The sequence below is a fragment of the Stigmatopora argus genome, chromosome 15 (assembly GCF_051989625.1).
Source record: "Stigmatopora argus isolate UIUO_Sarg chromosome 15, RoL_Sarg_1.0, whole genome shotgun sequence".
Lineage (NCBI taxonomy): Eukaryota > Metazoa > Chordata > Actinopteri > Syngnathiformes > Syngnathidae > Stigmatopora > Stigmatopora argus.
This window is the reverse complement of record NC_135401.1, coordinates 15,598,165-15,616,769: the sequence shown is the minus strand read 5'-3', so window position 1 is coordinate 15,616,769 and position 18,605 is coordinate 15,598,165. Positions and strand designations below refer to the sequence as shown.

The 18,605-nt window shown below is 41.9% G+C and overlaps 1 protein-coding gene across 7 annotated transcripts in view; it reads left to right on the top strand.

Moving 5' to 3' along the window:
- Nucleotides 1–18,605, top strand: part of mipol1 (mirror-image polydactyly 1) — a 134,142-nt gene that overhangs the window by 406 nt on the left and 115,131 nt on the right. For 5 of the 7 annotated variants that reach the window (XR_013305060.1, XM_077620194.1, XM_077620192.1 and 2 more), the window contains exon 2: nucleotides 10,558–10,659. The exons of the other annotated variants lie outside the window; for them this stretch is intronic. The gene's annotated coding sequence lies outside the window, so the exon portion shown is untranslated. The remainder of the gene's footprint in view (nucleotides 1–10,557; nucleotides 10,660–18,605) is intronic. 7 annotated transcript variants of the gene reach the window in all.

The window sequence follows — 18,605 nt, the reverse complement described above, 5'->3', positions numbered from 1 at the left end:
ACTGACTAACACGTTGGTCAGCGTCCTGCAAGACAACACTTGGACCAATTGAAAACAAATTTAAATGAACTTGGATTACGATGCAGAAACACTAAAAAATAAGTTTAATCAAACCTAACACTAAACTTAATTCTAATTTTGTTTGACATTTTGATACCTTTCTTCTCCCGGGTTGGCTCTTTTTGCCCCGCCTCCACACTGACTTTCAGTCAATATTGAGGGTTGTTTGAGTTTGTATTCCCTTCAAAATATTCCCAAAATGATGCACACAAATGTCCTCACAATAGGATAACGCACGACCACTTGCCAACGAGAAGTAGTATATACGCCATTCGCACTGACTAACGGGAAAAAAACACTGAAAAAATGCAACGCTCCGCCCAATGCTCGCAGAGACATTACAAAGAGGGAGTTGCGACCAGAGACATTACACGAGGGAGTTGCGGGGAGAGAGAGACAGTGCCCATGATGTTCTTATGAGCAGCATCTCGCGTCCGCTGGCTGCTCGTAAATCAAAAATTGTCTCGTATCTCAAGATAAATACCGTATTTTCTCGAATCAACGCGCACTCGAAAATAACACGCAGGTAATTTTGCGCCAAAAACATCTGGAAAAACGCAGTAATCGAATATAGTGCGCACCTAAAATTTCCCGTAGTCCTCCGGCATCCTTTGGGCAATTGACGTTCTCTTTCTTACAGATAGGTCGTGCCGTTGCATAAACTTATAGCACCAACATGCAGACGATTTGAAGCCGGAATCCTTGTTGGTTTTTTTCATGATTTTCAGGGCGAGGATACGCAGCTCGACTGTGTTGATGGCACACCCTGCAACTCTTCTCTCAGCAATCGTTTTAAGAAGTTCTTTCTCTAACTCTGGGAACATTGCTTTTCTTCCACGTCCTGATGCTTTTGCTGTTGCTTTTTCTTTCAATAATGAGTCTTTCTTCTTCCTCCAACCACGGATGTTAGCTTCACTAATATCGAATTTTCTTCCAGCTTCTCTGTTGCCCAATTCCTCTGCCACTTTGATGACTTTTCTTTTGAACGCTGCGGTATAACTTGCTCGTTTTGATGCCATGTTGCTTGTACAATGTCCAAAACTGAACTGAGAGAGGGTGAACTGAGACGAGTACGAGGCTAGAGGGGGGCAGTGGTGGTCTCGGCTTTCCGATTTTCGATCGGCTTTACGAGATGACGTAAAACCGAAAATTTATAATCGTACCGAGCGCGGCAGGCTCCGAAAATCAGCCAATCAGCGAGCTGGAATGCAATACAAAATGGACGCTTCCATTTTGCACTACTGACGGTAAGTTCATGATGTTTTTATGCTGTTACATGAAAAATATTGGCGTTGACCATTTGTCTCTATCGCCATTCTACTTTCCAGCTTATTGATGCAGGATTGTGATGTTTGTGAGGCCTGACGATCTTTAATATGCGTGTATTTTGAATTCAAAGTTGGAAATTGCACAATGTCCGTGCGTCAAAGTGAGTTTGACAATGCTTTTTTCGATCGAAAATTTGTAATTTATTTTAGTTATTGATTATAACACGCACCCCATCTATTGGAATTAATTATATAGCAAAAATCTGCGTGTTATAATCGAGAAAATACGGTATTTGCCCGAAATTTTACTCGCATCTCGAATTGCTCGTATGTCGGGCCACTTGTATGTCAGGCCACTCGTATGTCAAGGTACCACTGTAAATATGTATATCTTCAAATATATGTATATATATTCAAATATATGTAAATATGTATATGTATATATATATGTATATATGTGTATATATGTGTGTGTGTATATATATATATATATATATATACACACACACACACATATACCGTAATTACTCGAATATAACACGCATATTTTTGCTATATAATTAATTCCAATAGTTGGGGGTGCGTGTTATAATCAAGAACTAATTTTTTTATTTTTTTATTTTTTTAATTTTTTTTAATTTTTTTTTTGTCTTGTTACATGGCCCTTAGCCTGGTGCTTTTTCTTGCCAAATAAATTGAATTGAAATTGAATTGAATAAAATAAATTACAAATTTTCGATCGAAAAAAGCATTGTCAAACTCACTTTGACGCACGGATTTTACGTCATCTCGTAAAGCCAATCGGATGATGTGTTGTGGGAGGAAGAGGAAGTGGATGAAGGAAGCGTGGACGTTGATAGGATTCTCAACGAAGAGATGTATGAGAGGACAGACAAAGAGAGAGAGGAACTCTTCATTTGAAGGATTCTAATGAATAAATTTGTTTGAACAAAACAATCGTGAAACGAAGAAAAAAAGGTAAGATTTCTGATTTTCGTCAGCGGGAAATTTTAGGTGCGCACTATATTCGAGTACTGCGTTTTTCCAGATTTTTTTGGCCCAAAATTACCTGCGTGTTATTTTCGAGTGCGCGTTATATTCGAGTAATTACGGTATGTACATTTCATGCCGGACATTCAACAACATACCTGAATACACATACAGTAATACCTTGACATACGAGTGCCCCAACATATGAACAATTTGAGATACGAGGAAAATTCTGAGCAAATATTTGCCTTGAGATACAAGTAAAATTCTGAGCAAATATTTGCCTTGAGATATGAGACCAATTTTGAGATACGAGTACAATTCTGAGCAAATATTTGCCTTGAGATACGAGACCAATTTTGAGATACGAGACAGCCAGGTGGCCGAGAGGCGAGAGGCTGCTTATGATTTCAGCGCACTGTCTTTTTCGCCACATCTCCCTCGTGCAAAGATATCTACAAGCACTGGGCTTTTCCGTGTTTTTTTGCGTTAGTCGGTGCAGAATTAAGGGAAAAGCAATGGGTCCAAAGCAAGCCGGTGCAAAGAAGGGTAGTTTGAAGAAAAGGCGTATGAGGACAAGCGTTATCAAGCACAAAATAATCGGAAACCAGAGTAGTGTACACGTGACTGAGCTGGCTCGCCAATACGTATGGAGAAGCAGGAAGTTTGCCTGGAAAGCCGCGTTGTAATACATTAACCTTTTTGACTTAGTGGTTGGTCAAGATTTAAATTTAGTTTAATGTAAGATCAAACTTTTTTAAGTGTGTGTATAGGAATCGAAGTTAATTTAAGTTAAATTTAAAGTTTATGTTATGTTACAAGCGGATCCAGCAAGTGTCTCTCTCTCTTGCTTTCTCTCTCCCCTACACGCATCATATCCACTAGGTATTTGTTACACCATTCCCAGGTGTGCCAGGAGGGAGTTGCGACCAGAGACACACACACACACACACACACACACACACACACACACACACACACACACATTTGGATCATATGAATCATTTTCGGAATATTTTGAAGGGAAGACAAAAGCAAACAACTCTCGATAGGTTGCATCTGAAAGTCAGGGTGGAGGCGGCGTAAATAGAGCCAAGACAAGAAAGGTATATATATATACATGCATACAGTGGTACCTCGACATACGATCGTAATCCGTTCCGAGACTGAGATCGTATGACGAGCTTTTCGTAACTCGAGCGGACGTTTCCCATTGAAATGAATGGAAAACAAATTAATTCGTTCCAACCCTCTGAAAAAACACCAAAAACAGGATATTGGATTGGAAAAAATGTTTTATTTCTTCTAATTTGCCATCTATTAACACAGTAACACATAACTAGTGGTTTAATAGTAATAAAATGTGTTTAATCTAACTAAAATTGGGCGGATTTCGCCGACGGGAGACAAAGACGCACAGAGGGGGCGGAGGTGGGGTTCGGTTTTGATTCCACAACGCACTCGTAAACGGAACAAACAAATTTAAATTAACTTGGATTAATATATACCGACACACTCAAACATACGTTTAATGTAACTTTACACAAAACTGAATTCTAATTTTGTTTTAATCTTTTTTTTTTAATACCTTCGTTCTCTTCGGGTTAGTTGTTTGCCACGCCTTCACCCTCATGTTCGCTATCGATGGGCTGTTTGCTGTTGTATTCCCTTCAAAATATTCCGAAAATGATGCACACAAATGTCCTCACAATAGGATAACCCACGACAACTTGCCAACGAGAAATAGTCTTGTAATACATATTATCGATCACTCCGCTGCTCATAAGAACATCAGGGGCACCGGCTCGCAACTCCCTCGTTGTATTAGCTCTGGTCGCAACCGCTTTGAACGGCAACTATGAGAGAGAGTTGCGACCAGAAATTTTACAAAGAGGGAATTGCGAGCCAGTGCCGCTGATGTTCTTAGGAGCAGCGAACGAGAAGTAATATAATACTCTGAATTAATCGTTAAGTGCTCGTAGATATTGTTATACACTAAAGAGATGCGGCAAAAAAGACAGTGCGCTACAATGACAAACAGCCTCTCATGTCATGGCCACCTGGCTTGGTCGCATCTCGAAATTTTAATTGTATCGCGAGCGAATTATTCGATTGAAATTTTCGTCGTACCCCGAGCATGTCGTATGACGAGCGGTCGTATGGCGAGGTATGACTGTATATATATATGTGTATATATATATGTGTATGTATATGTGTATATATGTATGTATATATGTGTACAGACGCTCCCCTACTTACGAACGAGTTGGGTTCCGAGCGATTGTTCATAAGTTGAATTTGTTTGTAAGTTGATTCAGTGCTATATTTTGTATTATAATTTATGTTTAAGGCCTATATAAGTATATTGAAGTGCATTTGTATGTTTAAGGCTTGTATAAGTAACACGCATTGGTTTGTACTGAAAAAAACATTTAATAAAATGGAGAGAATATGTACAGTACAGACGCTCCCCTACTTACGAACATTCAACTTACGAACAACGGTACATACGAACATGTCTGCAAATTGCGTTTAAGTCCAAAAATGTTCGCAAGTCCAATTTTGTATTTCGCGTCTTTTTCGGAGTAGTACTTCTTTCCGCCGCTAATACCGACGCCTGGCGCTGAGAGAGCTCAGCTCACCCAGCATCTACCTTCTTCTTCGTTGCAATGCGGAAGTGCGTGAATGTATCTCCAGTGTGCAAAGAACCTTTTTCATTTGTATCATTAAATATCTCATGCATCCAATATTGAATATGGTTGGTAAAAAGCTAAAGGCTTCTATTGAGGGAGTTATAAGGAAGAGGCAAGCCATTTCATATGAAACGAGTGGCAATAATAACGAAGCTTGATGCGCGTGAGAGTGGTGAGCGTTGCACATTCAGTACCATTTATAAACAGAAAGATCGAGCAGCAGGACCCAAATATTGAACGTTGCACAAAGTTTGCAAATCAATTGAATGATGCCATACAGTGCTACTGCATCATTTATGATGAAAAAAAGAAGAAAACTGTGCAATCGTCATTAGGTCGCTTCTTTTGGCCAGTTGCTAATACATAAATCTATCTCTCTCTACAGTACTGTACATATTCTCTCCATTTTATTAAATGTTTTTTTGTTCAGTACAAACCAATGCGTGTTACTTATACAAGCCTTAAACATACAAATGCACTTACATAAACCTTCAATATACTTATATAGGCCTTAAACATAAATTATAATACAAAATATAGCACTAAATCAACTTACAAACAAATTCAACTTATGAACAATCGCTCGGAACCAATTGCGTTCGTAAGTTGAGGAGTGTCTGTACTGTATAGAGGAGATTTCTGTATTAGAAACTGGCCGAAACAAGCGATCTAATGACGATTGCACAGTTTTCTTCTTTTTTTCATCATAAATGATGCGGTAGCACTGTATGGCATCATTCAATTGATTTGCGAACTTTGTGCAACGTTCAATATTTGGGTCCTGCTGCTCAATCTTTCTGTTTATAAATGGTACTGACGGTCGAACGATTCAAGTTGTATGCCCGTGAAACGCTCACCACTCTCACGCGCATCAAGCTTCGTTATTATTGCCACTTGTTTCAAATGAAATGGCTTGCCTCTTCCTTGCAACTCCCTCAATAGAAGCATTTCGCTTTTTACCAACCATATTCAATAATGGATGCGCGAGATATTTAATGATACAAATGAAAAAGGTTATTTGCGCACTGGAGATACCTTCACGCACTTCCGCATTGCAACAAAGAAGTTAGATGCTGGGTGAGCTGAGCCCTCACAGCGCCAGGCGTATTAGCGGCGGAAAGAAGCACTACTCGGAAAAATATACAAAATTGGACTTACGAACATTTTTCGACTTAAACGCAATTTGCAGACATGTTCGTATGTACCGTTGTTCGTAAGTTGAATGTTCGTAAGTAGGGGAGCGTCTGTATGTATATATGTGTAAGTATATGTATGTATTTGTATGTGTATGTATGTATGTGTATGTAAATGTGTGTGTATGTGTGTGTATGTGTGTGTATGTGTGTGTATGTGTGTGTATATGTGTATAAATGAATGTGTAAATGTATGTATATATTTAATGTGTGTGTATGTGTATGTATGTGTGTGTATGTGTGTGTATATGTGTATATGTATGTGTATATATATATGTATACATGTGTGTATATATGTATCAGTGTATATATATATATATATATATATGTATATGTATGTGTGTGTATAAATGAATGTGTAAATGTATGTATATATGTAATGTATATATCAGGTATACAGTGGTACCTCGTCACACGGCCGTTCGTCATAATATATTCTCGTCTGACGACGGAAATTTCGATCGAATAATTCGCCCGTCATGCGATCAAAATTTCGTGATGCGACCAAGCCAGGTGGCCATGGCACTGTCTTTTTTGCATATCTTTCGTGTATAACAATTTTTACGAGCACTGAATGAGTTATTCAGACCAGGAAACGCACAACGCGCATGCGCGGGGAAAATAGGGCTTTCTGGGTAATGAATTATACTCGTGTACACAACGCCGACAGGCAATGGCACTCTTTCTCAGAATAAAACTTTACCCACAATCAATACGTGGGTAAGCTCAGCTGCTGCATTTCCTGTTATTTTTATCTAATACGAGGAGTATTATATTACTTCTCGTTCGCTGCTCATAAGAACATCAGGGGCACTGGCTCGCAACTCCCCGCAATAGCATCGCCGGTAGCAACTCTATCATAGGCGCCGTTCAAAGGGGATGCGAACACAGATGCTACAAGCTAAAAGGGAGCCGCTAGCCAGCGCCCCCGAAGCTCCCATGAGCAGCGGTGCGATCGCTGATAAGACTGCTGCTCGTTGGCAAGTGGTCGTGCGTTCTCCGATTGTGAGGACATTTGTGTGCATCATTTTCGGAATATTTTGAAGGGAATAGTACGACAGCAAACAGCCCATCGATAGCGAACGTGAGGGTGGAGTGTTTGTTCTGTTTGGTTCTTTTATGACTTTATTATGGGTGAACAGAAAAAAAGTGATCAAATCTGCTGGGTCAAAAATATACATACAGCAGCGCTAATATTTGGTAACATGTCCCTTGGCCATTTTCACTTTAATTAGACGCTTTTGGTAGCCATCCACAAGCTTCTGGTTGAATATTTGACCACTCCTCTTGACAGAATTGGTGCAGTTCAGTTAAATTGGATGGCTTTCTGACATGGACTTGTTTCTTCAGCATTGTCCACAAGTTTTCAATGGGGTTTATGTTAGGACTTTGGGATGGCCATTAGAAAACCTTAATTCTAGCCTGATTTAGCCATTCCATTACCACTTTTTATGTGTTTGGCGTCATTGTCCTGTTGGAACACCCAACTGCGCCCAAGACCCATTCTTCGGGATGATGACTTTAGGTTATCTTGAATAATTTGAAGGTAATCCTCCTTCTTCATTATCCCATTTACTCTCTGTAAAGCACCAGTTCAATTGGCAGCCAAACAGCCCCACAGCATTATACTACCACCACCGTGCTTGACGGTAGGCATGGTATACTTGGGGTTAAAGGCCTCACCTTTTCTCCTCCAAACATATTGCTGGGCATTGTGGCCAAACAGCTCGATTTTTGTTTCGTCTGACCACAGAACTTTCCTCCAGAAGGTCTTATCTTTGTCCATGTGATCAGCAGGAAACTTCAGTCGAGCCTTAAGGTGCCGCTTTTGGAGCAAGGGCTTCCTTCTTGCACGGCAGCGTCTCAGTCCATGGAGATGCAAAACACGCTTGACTGTGGACACTGACGCCTGTGTTCCAGCAGCTTCTAATTCTTGGCAGATCTGCTTTTTGGTGATTCTCGGTTGAATCTTCACCCTCCTGACCAATTTTCTCTCAGCAGCAGGTGATAGCTTGCGTTTTCTTCCTGATCGTGGCAGTGACAAAACAGTGCCATGCACTTTATAATTACAAACAATTGTTTGCACTGTTGCTCTTGGGACCTGCAGCTGCTTTGAAATTGCTCCAAGTGACTTTCCTGACTTGTTCAAGTCAACGATTCGCTTTTTCAGATCAATGCTGAGCTCCTTTGACTTTCCCATTGTAGCGTTTGTGGGCGTTTGCATCCAATGAGCCATATTTAAATGGCCTCAGAGAAGTCACCAGCTGTAGTAACTCATAGTCACTCACAAGAAGTTAAGAGGCCATGCTATGAAGCTCATTTCAGTGGCACAACTTTCTAAGTCACCAAAATTGCTCATTCGTGTTGGTGTATGTATATTTTTGACCCAGCAGATATGATCACTTTTTCTGTTAACCCATAATGAAGTTATAAAAGAACCAAACTTCATGAATGTTTTTTTGTGACAAAGAAGTATCTGTTCCAATCACTATCAGAGAAAAATCAGAGTTGTAGAAATAACTGGAAACTCAAGAGAGCCATGACATTATGTTCTTCACAAGTGTATGTAAACTTTTGACCACAACTATGTGTAAATGTGTAAATGTGTATGTGTGTGTATGTGTGTGTGTGTGTATATCTGTATGTGTATGTGTGTGTATATATTGTATTCCCTTCAAAATATTCCCAAAATGATGCACACAAATGTCCTCACAATAGGATAACGCACGACCACTTGCCAACGAGAAGTAGTATATACGCCATTCGCAGTGTCTAATGGGGGAAAATCACTGAAAAAATGCAACGCTCCGCCCAGTGCTTGCAGAGACATTACACGAGGGAGTTGCGACCAGAGAGACATTACACGAGGGAGTTGCGGGGAGAGAGACAGTGCCCATGATGTTCTTCTTGTGAGCTGCCTCTCGCATCCGCTGTCTGCTCGTATATCAAAATTTGTCTCGTATCTCAAGATAAATATTTGCTCAAAATATTGCTCGTATGTCGGGGCACTCGTATGTCGAGGTACCACTGTATATTAGTCCACTATCAAAAGTTGACTACAAATATGTCATGAGCATTCATGATTAAATGTTTATTTTCCCAACAGGGCATTCTGTAGAGAACAATGCACCAGATGACTGCTATTTACTTCATTACAATATTAATTAAGTTCCATTGCTTTGATGAAATGAAAGAAATCAGATTTTTGTGTCATTTTTATTTTGTGGATTCAACAAAACAACATAATGGAATGTGCGTAACTTACCCCTTCATCTGTGAATGGTTTTCCACGCTCTCCAGCTGCAACAAAATTTGCAGCGGCCATGTAGTTTGGAGATGCAATCCATTTCTTAAATGTATTTTTGCAGTCCTCTACTTTCTTCAGAAGTAATGCAATCACACTTTTTCTCCCTTTGCAAACTAGCTGCTTGACTGCAAATATAGAATGCCTTACCTGGAAATGTCTTTTCACATTGTTCTTTTAGTTTTTGTTTTTGTTAACTTCTCGCTACAAAGCAAACATTCAGGAAATCCTTCTGGAATGGCAACGACGGCAAAAAATTCGGTCTGTTTTCCTCAGTTGTTTTTTTCTCTTGTTCCTTTGGGATCCATGGCCTATCACACAGCCATCGGTCTATTTACAACAGCCACCACCAGCCAAGCATCCTAGCCTGCTGATAGAAACATGCATCGCAGGCTATGACGCAAATCTTCATTGACAGAAATTTTGACATTTTATATTTATTCTACACATCTTACAGCATTGGAAAATGTTAATGATTCCGTTTGTCCTCCTACAGAAACCATATACAAAAAAAATCCCCCTTTTTCAAACATTTTTGAAAAAGCTCCAGGGAGCCACAAAGATGCCGCTAAAGAGCCGCTTGCAGCTCCAGATCCTAGGGTTGCCGACCCCCGTACTAAAGGCTAGATTACTTTGCTTGCAACTACGACAAGATATGCTGGGTTCACGTCATTTATTTTCAAGCATCCTATTCAATCTTTAAAAACAACCGGTCAATATTGAACTGAGAAGATTTCGTAATTGTAACTCAGCTGCATCCCAACTGCAGGATGTGTAATTTCTAGGTAAGTTTTAAAACCAATGGGTACCAAGAGCGCATACAAGTGCATGCGGTTATAAGTCAGAGTAGCAAAAATTACCAAGATTTGCTTTTACCCTGCGATTGACTTTAAATTTCCATCACCAGCGAATGATATGCGAAGATTCCACAGCTAACTCTCAATGTGGTCAATTGTGACCTCACTGCTCAGGGAATGGCCACCCGCCCCAACTGTAGATCAGCTGGCCCTCTCAGGTTGGCTACCATTTTGTTTTGTTTCTCTTCTCAGATGATTATACACGTGCAACGATGCGCATTAAGCGTGATACACGCACTGTGCACAAGGAGCTACTGTCGTGACATCTTACCTGTTCTCACTATGTATACGAAGGTAACACTTGAATTACTTTTAACAGTTTTCACCAGTCCATGATGTCGCTAGGCCTGGGCAATTGTTTGTGAGATTTGAGGTAAAAAAAAAAATCATGGCATATGTAAATGATCACGTGATAAAAACGCAGCCTGACTTGTTTGGCAGATGTCTAAAGTCATAATAATAATAATAATAATAATCGGACATAGGCCATGTCGTCATTACCACAACACAAAAAAGCCTACTTGTCATCACATGCAGAAACTGCGTGTGACGAAATTGATGGTGCTTCTCCATAAGCTACGTTTAATCGGCAAAGACCTAAATAAGTGTAAGTTACGGACTTGTAATATGTCATTCCGCTGTTGTGGATACAGGTCGCTTACCTCTCGATTACATACAGGTCGCTTACCTCTCGATTACCGCACCCTGTCTGCCACTTACCTTCCTTCAAGTCAGCTAGTAGGAGGCAGATCACCAACCAAACATCTATTCATATGCCGCAGAAGGGAATGTGTGTATGTTAGCGCGAGTTTAGATGTCTGATGGATGTGGGGAAAAAACTGTCCTTAAGCCTATTTGTCCGAGCTTTGTGGGACCTATAGCGTCTGCCAGAGGGCAGCAGCTGGAACAGATTGTGACCAGGGTGGTAAGGGTCCCCTATGATGTGCTTGGCTCTGCTGAGGTAACGCGGGCTGGCAATGTCTTCAAGTGAGGGCAGAGAGCAGCCGACAATCCTCTGGGCAGTGTTAATCACTTTCTGCATGGCCTTTTTGTCTGCCGCCGTGCTTCCAGCGTACCACACTGTGATGCCGTACGCCAGGATGCTCTCTACAGTGGTTCTATAGAAGGTTCTCAGAAGATTGGAGCCCAAGTTGTTCTTCCTGAGTACCCTGAGGAAATGGAGTCGTGTCTGAGCCTTCTTCACCACTGCCGTGGTGTTTGTAGACCATGAGAGCTTGTCCGTGACGTGGACCCCCAGGAATTTAAAGGACTGGACCCTGTCTACACATACTCCATTTATGAGGAGTGGGGCCAGATCTGTGCCGTGTTTGCGAAAGTCCAAGATTATTTCTTTAGTTTTCGTGGTGTTCAGTGTGAGATTGTTCACCGAGCACCACGAAGACAAATTGTTGACCTCATCTCTGTAAGCCGACTCATCCCCTCCTGAGATGAGTCCGACCACAGTGGTGTCGTCAGCGAATTTGATGATGGCGTTAGACTGGTGGGTGGGTGCACAGTCGTAGGTGTACAGGGAGTACAGAAGAGGACTCAGTACACAGCCTTGAGGGGAGCCAGTGCTTAGTGTAATGGAGGAAGAGAGGTGGGGACCAAGTCTAACAGTCTGTGGGCGGTTGGTCAAGAAGTCCTTTATCCAGCAGCAGATTGAAGAGGATAGTCCAAGGTGGGAGAGTTTGTCAGTCAGAATGTCCGGTTTTATGGTATTGAAGGCTGAGCTGTAGTCAATGAAGAGCATCCTCACGTAGTTCCCAGGGTGTTCCAGATGGCTCAGTGCTGTATGAAGAGCAATGGCAATAGCATCATCAGTGGACCTGTTTGCCCTATAAGCAAACTGGTGAGGGTCAATTGAGGGAGAGATTGTATTCCTGATATGGCGGGCTACCAACTTTTCAAAGCACTTCATGATCACAGGCGTGAGGGCAACAGGCCTATAATCATTCATGCTGCCAATGGTTGGCTTTTTGGGGACAGGGATGATGGTGGCAGATTTCAGACAAGATGGAATGATGGATAGTTGCAGGGAACAATTGAAAATATTTGTGAAGACTCCAGCCAGCTGGTCAGCACAGGCTTTGAGCACCTTCCCAGGTACTCCGTCAGGGCCCGCAGCCTTCCTGGTGTTCACAGACCGCATTACCAGTCTCACTTCCTGTTCCCGGAACGTCAGTGTATTGCTGCAGGGTGGTGGTGGGGGTGTTGAGACTGGGCCTGATTTGTCAGTCTCAAAGCGGGCAAAGAAACGGTTCAAATTCTCCGCTAGTGAGGCATCTGCATTAACAGACATAGTATTGTTGTTGTAGTTGGTAATATGTCGTATTCCTTGCCACATCTTCTTTGGGTTATTTTCTGTGAAGTGCTCCTCAATTTTTTTGGTATATGCTGCCTTGGCCTTTTTAATGCCTCTTTTCAGCTCAGCTCTGGCAGCGCTATATTTTATCTTGTCCCCTGATCTAAAGGCGGAATTACGGCATTTGATGAGTGCCTGTGTCTCATTGGTCATCCAGGGTTTTTGGTTAGGAAAAACCCGTATTCGTTTATCTATAGTGACGTTGTCGATGCAGTTTTTTATGTAAGAAAGAACAGAGTCCGTGTAGTCCTGGAGGTTGTCGTGTACAAAAAGTTCCCAGTTGGTGCGGGAAAAGCAGTCCTGCAGCTGAGAGAGTGCGTTGTCGGGCCAAGTTTTTATTGTCTTTATTTGTGGCGTTGTTTGCCTCCGGAGTGGAGTGTAAGCGGGGGTGAGAGATAGGCAGAGGTGATCTGATCCAGCTAGGTGGGGTAGGGAAGTGGCTTTATAAGCATGTTTGATGTTAGAATAGACATGGTCAAGAGTTTTGTCTCCTCTAGTATTACAATTTACGTATTGAATAAACTTAGGTAAAACAGTCTTTAAACACGCCTTGTTGAAATCACCAGCGACAATAAAAACTCCATCGGGGTGAGCAAGCTGTTGTTTGTTAACAGCCGCTAGCAGGAGGTTAAGTGCCGTGTTAACGTTAGCATTCGGAGGTATATAGATAGCCGTTGCTATGACAACGTTAAGCTCTCTTGGGAGATAATAGGGCCTACATCGTATTGCTAATAACTCTAAATCCGGGGAACAGTGAGTGTCAATAATTTTACTGTCGCAACACCATTCATTATGTACATACATGCACAGTCCACCGCCCTTGCTTTTGCCTGTTAATACTTTAGAACGGTCGTTGCGAAAAAGCGTTCGGCTAGCTAGCGATACCGCCGCGTCGGGGATATGCGGGTGTAGCCACGTTTCGGAGATGATAATAATATTACAGTTTCTAACAAAGCTGTTGGTAGCAATACGAAGTTCCAACTCATCCATTTTGTGGGTGATGGATCGGGCGTTGGTCAAAAGGATACTTGGAAGCGGAGCTCGGTGTGGTTGTTGTTTCAGCTTAGCAGCAAGCCCCCCCCGGCATCCTCGCTTCTGTTTCCTGTCCCTTCGCCGCCTGCGACGTGCTTTTGGTGGGCTGGCTAGCCACGGAGATCCCGGAGAGTGTGTTAAGAAATCGGATGTATCGCATATCCTTCGGATAGTGAGTAAATCCTGGCGACTGTAAGATAACGAACGACACCGAACTGGAGAGCTTAGAGCCGCAGCGTCAGTGCGCGCCGCCATCTTGCATATCATGGAAAGAGTTGTTGATGCTTCCAAAATCCTGATAGTTCAATGGTATTGGTTAAGAGGCCGATGATGTCCTAATGAAAATTAGCATCACTTCCGGGTATTTTCTTATTGTATAGCTCCATAAAGCAGTGTTTCCCAACCAGTGTGAGAAATTACAAGAAATCATGCATCATAATAATCCAAGAGTGTTAGGATTGGGTTCATATTGTTATTTCACAGTTTCCACCGTGTCTGCTTGTTTGTTGCCCTTCTCTCGTTTGTCCCTCCTGTCTTGCCATTCCTGACGCACAGCTGCGCTAGAGGAACCGCAAGACAGGGGGGACAAACGAGAGTAGGGAAACCAACATCAGCAGACACGGAGGAAACTTAAATAACAATGTGAACCCAATCCTAAAAGAGAGAAATATTAAGAGATTAAAATCGAACTATTACGAAGGTAAAATTGAAATATGAAATCATAGATTGTACTATGACAAGATTCAAATCGTAATATTATGAGTTTGAAGTCATTTTGTTGCCTATTGTTTTGTAAAGTAAACCGGAAGCTCTTTGGTTTTCCAGGCTTCAATTTTTGTCGACGTTAAGTCTGTGAGAGCACAAAACGGCTGTCCTCGTAATGTTAGGTGGTTGAAGTAATATTGGGAGAAAAAAAAGTCCTAATATTTTAAGATTTAAGTCGTTTTACCGTTTTTACAGTACGTGAACCGGAAGTTGTTTGGTTTCAGGGGCATCAACTTTTGCCGACGTAAAGTCTCTGAGCACATGACTTTTGCGTAATATTGGGAGAAAAAGTCGAAAATTAAAATAAGGTTTAAAAACGTTGCATTATTTTTTTTAACATCAGTCGAACTGAAAGCTGTTCGGGGTCTGCGGACATCACCTTTGATAAAGTTAGATTGGTGTGAGAAAAATTGATTTTGGAATAATTTGGGTGGGATTATTTAATTCCTGATAATACAATTTTAATGAGAACGACTTTATAATTTTAGTATAGGTGACAGTTTTAAATTAATATAAATAATAATAAAGCATAAAAAATAAAAAAAATCATAAAAAATATAAACGATAAATAAAGAAGAAATAAATTAAAAAAAATCTATAAAGAAGATTTTCAGATAGTGGTGTGCCTTGAGATTTTTTCAATGCAAAAAGTGTGCCGCAGCTCAAAAAAGGTTGGGAAATACTGCCATAAAGAACTTCTCTTGTGAGAAAATGATTATTTTCCTTGTGACTGAGTGAATTTCTTATTATATAATATATTTCTATATTGATATCTTTTTCCATTTTTATTGGTCATTTTTTCATATTTAAGTTTCTAATTTGGGATCTTCTGTTTCAAATATTGACCTGTTCGCGTGAGGTAAGCTAATTTTCATGTTTAAATTTACTAAGGACTGCCATGAATGATTATTTTCATAGTTGACTAAACAATTATTTCTGTCAATGGTCGACTAATCTGTATGAATGTGAAATTATATTTTACTTTACATTTTAGTTGTAAATCTGCATTCTGTGCCATGCAAATAAGTGGAGGAATTGGATTGAATGCTTTTATTGTCATTATGCAAGTATAATGCGATTTAAAGCTTTCAACGCACAAATAACAACAACAAATAAACAGACAAATAAATAATCAATAGCAGAGCTGGACCCTCGTCCAGGCATTGGTGTGGAAGATGCTACCACCTACCTGATGCACAGGTCTCTTTCACACCTGGAGAACACGGGAAGCACGGTGAGAATGATGTTTTTTGACCTCGCCAGTGCGTTTAACACCATTCAGCCGGTCCTACTGAGAGGGAAACTGGATGACGCTGGAGTAAGGAACCACCTAGCCACATGGATCATCGACTTCCTCACGGACAGACCACAATATGTGAGACTCCAGGACTGTACGTCTGATGTGGTAGCTTGCAGCACGGGGGCCCCACAGGGCACAGTGCTCTCCCCACTCCTCTTCTCCCTCTACACATCAGACTTCAAACATAATACAGACACCTGCCACCTCCAGAAGTTCTCGGACGACACCGCTATTGTTGGACGAGTGACGGACGGGAATGACCTGGAGTACAGGGGAGTCATCACAGCCTTTGTTGACTGGTGTAGGCAAAACCACCTCTACATCAACACCAGTAAGACAAAGGAAATGGTCATCGACTTTCAGAGGAATCCTCAACAGACCACTCAGGTGAACATCCAGGGTACAGACATTGAAATCGGGGAGAATTTGAAGTACCTGGGTGGTCACCTCAACAACAAACTAGACTGGTCCACAAACATAGATGCCCTGTACAAAAGGGGCCAGAGCCGCCTCTACCTACTGAGGAGTCTACGGTCCTTTGGAGTGTGCAAGACACTGCTGAGGACTTTCTACGACACTGTGGTAGCATCTACAGTGTTTTATGCAGTGGTCTGTTGGGGATGCGGTAGCACAGAGAGGGACAGGAACAGGCTGAATAAGCTGGTCAGGAGGGCCAGCTCTGTTCTGGGCTGTCGTTTGGACTCTGTGGAGGAAGTGGGAGAGCGGAGGATGCTGACCAGGATGATGTCCATCATGGACAGCACCTCCCACCCCCTGCATGAGTCTGTGGCGTCTCCGAAGCTCTTTCAGCAATAGACTGCTGCACCCTCATTGCAGGAAGGAGCGCTTCCGCAGATCCATCCTCCCATCAGCTGTCAGGCTCTAACAAAAAATGGCTGTGTTAAGACCTACCGTATGCATGCATGTACATCTATATGTATGTATATGTGTGCTTATATATATATGTATATTTCAGCAACACGCTTATTTATTTATATATTTATTCATGTACAGTGGTACCTCGAGATACGAGCTTAATCCGTTCCGGGACTGAGCTCGTATGACAAGATTCTCGTAACTCGAGCGGAAGTTTCCCATTGAAATGAATGGGAAACAAATTAATCCGTTCCAACTCTGTGAAAAAAACACCAAAAACAGGATATTGGATTGAAAAAAATGTTTTATTTCTTATAATTCGCCATATATTGACAAAGTAATAAATAACGAGTGGTTTAATAGAAATAAAGTGTTTAATCTAACTAAAATTGGGCGGATTTCGCCGAGGGGAGAGGGGCACAAAAGGGGCGGGGGGCTTCGGTTTTTTTTTCCCACACAACGCACTCGTAAACGGAACAAATACTCCACCCTCACGTTCGCTATCGATGGGCTGTTTGCTGTCGTACTATTCCCTTCAAAATATTCCGAAAATGATGCACACAAATGTCCTCACAATCGGATAACGCACGACCACTTGCCATGGGAGCTTCGGGGGCGCTGGCTAGCGGCTCCTTTTAGCTTGTAGCATCTGTGTTCGCATCCCCTCGAACGGCGCCTATGATAGAGTTGCTACCGGGGATGCTGTTGCGAGCCAGTGCCCCTGATGTTCTTATGAGCAGCCAACGAGCAGCAGTCTTTTATCAGCGATCGATCCGCTGCTCATGGGAGCTTCGGGTGCGCTGGCTAGCGGCTCCTTTTAGCCTGTAGCATCTGTGTTCGCATCCCCTCGAACGGCGCCTATGATAGAGTTGCTACCAGGGATACTGTTGCGAGCCATTGCCCCTGATGTTCTTATGAGCAGCCAACGAGAAGTAATATAATACTCCTCGTATTAGATAAAAATAACAGGAAATGCAGCAGCTGAGCTTACCCACGTATTGATTGTGGGTAAAGTTTTATTCTTAGTGCCATTGCCTGTCGGCGTTGTGTGCACGAGTATACTTCATTACCCAGAAATCCCTCTTTTCCCCGCGCATGCGCGTTGTGCGTTTCCTGGTCTGAATAACTCCTCCGGTGCTCGTAAATATTGTTATACACGAAAGATATGCAAAAAAAAAATGCCATGGCCACCTGGCTTGGTCGCATCACGAAATTTTGACCGCATCACGGGCGAATTATTCGATCGAAATTTCCCCCATAAGACGAGCGTTTTGTATGACGAGCGGTCGTATGATGAGGTACCACTGTATTTATTTATTAACCCACTTATTATCTATCTATTTACCGTATTTTCACGACTTCGGCGCATCGTATTTTAAGCCGCAGTGTCAGTAACGAGTGCTATTTCTGTATTTTAGACGCACAAAGCATGCACCGTTTCATTAGACGCATATATATTATATATGGATGAACATCAAAACGCAATAGCGCTGGCTACCGGAAGCAGCCTATTTCCGGGTTCGGTGCACAGTGACTGCTGGGAAATATAGTTCTTGCACGCTACACCCACACGCTAAAAACATGTTTTAAAAAGGCAACAGAAGCAAAACTGAGTTCGGTTGTACTTTATTTAGACATTTTACAACTGACTCACGTCATCATCACCCACAAATCCTTCAAAGTCCTCATTTTCTATGTCCGAATTAAACAATTGCCCAAACGAGCCTTCCAAAAAGCCGGGTCCCCTCTTTTTGTTCTCAGAGTCACCGTCATTTCCATCAATCCATTCACAAATCGTAGCGTAAGAAGCCCGGGGCTGCCTGCCACTTTTCGTGAAGCCAGTCATGGCATAAATATATATTATTTATGGGTGATTATCGAACCGTAATAGCGCTGTCTACG